Below are 4908 nucleotides of genomic sequence, written 5' to 3'. Positions count from 1 at the left end.
TTTATTTATTATCATAATTTTATACAGTTGTGTTGCTGTGATTTTATATAATATATTTGTGTCATTATTATTATTGTGTATTATACAGCAACAGCAACTTATTACCAGAAACCGTGTTACCATTTTATTATTATTGTTTTATTGTACACACACCCACACACATACACACATTAATACACAAATACACATATTCCACAACAATCACTACATAGCCGACAGTAATTGCTAGGCGATCCCGACCACTACTGTTCGAGCTATACACCACTACACACCCAGCTAGTCCTCCATAATATAATTTTTAGACCTAGGTGTTAGTGGCGTAAAATAAGAGTTTGGTGTCCGGACTCGTATATTATTATTATTATTATACTCCGGCCGGTACAGATATTATGTAAATTAAATAAACTTAATAAAATGTAGTTTTATATGTTAATTATGTACGTTAATAACATCATGTGAACATATCATTAAAAAAAACAGGTATACGATATAATAATGGTGAGACTTTATTAATTCTTAATATAAAATTATTATAGAAAAATAATTTATGATTTATTAAATAAATTATTAGAATATCAAATGAAATTTGGGTGTCATTATAGATGAGTAATAAATATAAATTATATACTTAAATCTTCACAATATAAAATCGTCTTATTTAATAAAGTACAAATTTTCTCACATTTAACTATCATCATTTATTTAAAGTACATGACAAATATATACTAAAAAATTGATATTTTTTATGTATTTTTCAATATGGTAAATATACAATAATCACTTGGCGTGTCAGGATCCTCATCTAAAAAATAAAAACAGTTTGACTTAAATTCATTTTTATTTTTTGGCTTGAATATAATTAGAACCAATTTTTGGTATTTATTTAATGTGTATTTTAATTTTCAATTAATTATAAAATGTGTGGAATGATGGCAGAAGCTGATAGGTGCATTTCTTGAACTTAATTTTGGCGCTACATAAATTTCCAAATAATGATATATCAGTTTTGGTCTTTGAATGTAGATGACGCCACACACACAATAGAAACATATCGTATTTTGCCACCACTTGAAATATACGATTCTAAACTAATTAAATGATAATTCAAAAATGATTAAAATGTGTAACGAGACTGAATGCTACCTACTTAATGTTCTGTACATAGTGTGTACGGGCATACTCACTAGCAGGCGCAGTGTACTGACAATACGTTCGGGCCTGCCACAGACACTCACACCGACGCACCGCTGGCAGGCACGTAGCTAAGGGGGAGCCAGGGTGTGCCTGGCCCACACTATTATGTGTCCAGCCGTAGGGACCGTTTGGGCCCACCCAAAATATTCAGAGGGCCCATTATTATACGGTGGCTTTTAATTTTAATGAAATTTTTAATATTGTCTAAATATTACACAAATAAAACCATATATATCGGGTTTTAATTAGAATCTAAAAGAAGTTACGTAAATAAATTCAATTCATGTCCATTTATGAAATAAAATATGTATATTGTATTACATTTAAATTCTGTTGCTACCAAGAATCGGTGATAATTTATCTTTATAAGTCATAATATTTTCAACGATTGATTAGGAAATAATTGCTATTTAAAGCCCAATACTGGTACCATACTAGTATACTAGCATGTCATGTTATTCTTATCTTATCTAGACAGTGACTGTTGTATACTTTTATGTCTATTTTTAAAATACTTTTGAGTAAGGGTATTGTTATTAATAATAACAATATGAATCAATATAATAACTTATTATATTGATTCATATAGAATATTATTATTATGGTCGTCAATTCGTCTATATTTATAGTAATGATATTCTGATAACTACCTCTTTATAATATAAAAAGGTAAGGGGCCTACCCCTACAAGGTAAATGGTAATATATTCAAGTAGGGGGCCCATCTAACATACTAGTGAATATTTTCTGACTACGTGCCTGGCCGCTGGTCGATGAAACGCGAACTATCGAGTGTGTTGTGTCCGACAACAAGCGTCGGGCATACGCACTAAATAGCGCGCACCACACAGTTAATTAAGAACATCTTAATACCATCGATAATTACTATTTTTTAATTAACTAAAACTGTAAAACAACAGCAGTAGCATGAAGCGCGTCCCTCATGCCACTAACCATCATCAACACGTGCAGATCCAACAGCAGAATACCACCTAATACCACACAAAGACGCACGCTGCAAATCATCATTATCGTTTACCGCGGTCATCGGACCAGGGCATAAAATAGCCCCAATGAACCGCATACAATCAACACACAGTCGCAAAAGTTGCCGTATCCGTTCAATTCGCGCCGTCTACTCGCCGTATCTGGAGCCTACCTATATAGGAGGTTCACGCCTTCCCTCCACCATTCCTTCTCCTTTGTGTCTGGGACCTACCGATATAGGAGGTTCATACAGCGCAGACGAGAAGACGTGCTTGCTTTAATCCCGCCGTCATCCGAACAGTGCCGCCGTCTACTCGCCGCCGTGTCTGGGACCTACTCAACGAGTGTCGTTCCCCTTTGTTAGTAAACAGTACGCACTACTGTGAAATCACCCTTCGTCGTATTGTTTACTCACAATATCGTACCGTGCCGCCAACGAGAAGAAAGTAAATCACTCTCCGTCGTGCCGCCCATTATAGTATACTTGTGTGAATAACGTACCGCCGCTGTCGAGAACGCCGAGCCGTCGCAGCCGCCGTACCTATCGTCTACGTAATTACCATCTACTAAAATCGTCCGTGCCGTGCTGCCTTTAACCACTGGAGCCGTGAGTCTGCAGCACTACACGACGTACCTAAGGCCAACGCCATTCAACTTCCATAGTTGTCAGGTTGGGTACAACAGCACCGTGAGTCCAACAATCAATTAATTTACAAAACGAATCTTTCCTTGTTAAATGTTTTTTTATGAATGTCAAATCACTTATATGTGATAATAAATACTAAAAAGAAAATATTGTGAAAATAACTAATACAATGTATTACAATAAAGAAAAAAAGATAATAATTTAATGAACCAACAAAATTGCCTCAGCGTTCATTCATTTTATTACATATGTACATATCAGAGTCTGCTATCTTTCCACAGAAATATTATAATACATGTCGTAATATGTAGGTGGTGTAATCAGTTTAATAATTCTTACTGCTATTGTAATGTGTGATGTAACCCTTCAAATAACCTGCAATAATATAATACCTTAGCTTGAATTTTGCATTTTTTATTTAGATGCATAGTCATATAATACAATATATTCATAAACTAAAAATGTTTAACAATTTAAACAGAATTGTATTGAAATACAATATTCTAAACAATAATAATCGTTCTTAATCCATTATAAAACATAGATTACGATTACTTACCAAAATTTTCAAAATTTGCAGGGAGGGCTTCAGCTAATAAGCAATACAAGTAATACAATATGAATAAAATATAATATAATTGGTGTCTAGGGTTTTTTTTTTAAATATGTTTGTAAAAAAATTTTTATGTCATATTTCTACTATATTATTTTCAAGATAAGGTTTCAGCAGTCATCGTTTGGATGCCCGAGCGGGAGTGCGTTCTTATCTTGAAAATAGTTTGGTTATAATAGTAATACAATATATTGTATAATCACATAATATCATAATATGTAATGGCAACCATTTAAATAAACTAAAAAATATTATTTTCTCTTGACCTGAAAAAATCATGTGTTATCTACCACCTACCACCTACCCCTTACCTATTATAGTAGTGATCGGAAAAATAAGCTATAAACACACTACAAGTCCCGAAGAATCTAGTGCTTTATATATATATATATATATAACTAGCTAATCCCGCACACTTAGTGATTCATGGCCCGTAAAAAATGACTACTTTCAAAAAAATTGTATTTGTACAACTCCTTTTGGGCGGTAAGTTTTCGCCGCAGTAAGTGCAACTCAACCACCCTGATGACAATCCCACTACGTCGGATTGCGGACAACAGCGATGAGTGGCTATAATGAAACGCAGAGTGTTCCACTATTATTTCTTTTCCTGCGACCACGTGTCTACATCTCATATTTTCATCTGTTTCTTCAAACAAAATCACATACTTTTCAAAAAATATCAACTTTTCACCCAGCCAAACATCACATCTTGATGAAGAGAAGGAACTCCGCCTTACTTCATCTAGTACTCAAACTAATTATCTAATTAAGCTAATTAAATTCGTTACTGACAGTCAGTTCGACCCGCGACGGCCAGCCGACGATCTACCGGCAGACGATTAACGTTATCTTGCGATAACATGCCTCAACGACAATATTATGCAGAAAAATAATTCTAAAAACCGTTCCTCCACTAATAATTCCTAAATCTCGTATACAGAGCGTGCCAAATAATTCTCCAAAACAACCAATCTATTACAACTCCTATTACAGCTAAAAAAATCGTGTTTCATTACCAGTGTTGGGAATAGATAACTAATAATTTATCTAGATAAAGATAAAGATGACTGTAATAATTTTTATCTAGATACAGAAAAGATAATTATACTAATTTTATCCAGATAAAGATAAAAATGTACTAATTTTTATCTAGATAAATATGAGATAATTTCATGTTTAATTTTGAAAATATTCAGATTTCAGTATACCTACTTGAGTCTACAGGTAAAAAAAAATACATGATTTAAATTTTTTTAAAGCAGAGGTCGTACAGATCGGTTAAGCGATAACTGAAATACCGGGAATTCTAATAGGGTTTTATAAATATTAAATTGTTATAAATTACAATTATTATAGTAGTATTATGCTTGTGAATCCAATATCCATCAATGTTGGTTTATTTTTGTCGGTTTAAAACAATAATTATTTTTCATACTTTGTACACAATTCTATGAAACGGGTATCAG

The sequence above is a fragment of the Acyrthosiphon pisum genome, chromosome X, assembly GCF_005508785.2.
Source record: "Acyrthosiphon pisum isolate AL4f chromosome X, pea_aphid_22Mar2018_4r6ur, whole genome shotgun sequence".
Taxonomy (NCBI): Eukaryota; Metazoa; Arthropoda; class Insecta; order Hemiptera; family Aphididae; genus Acyrthosiphon; species Acyrthosiphon pisum.
This window is presented reverse-complemented; position numbering follows the sequence as displayed.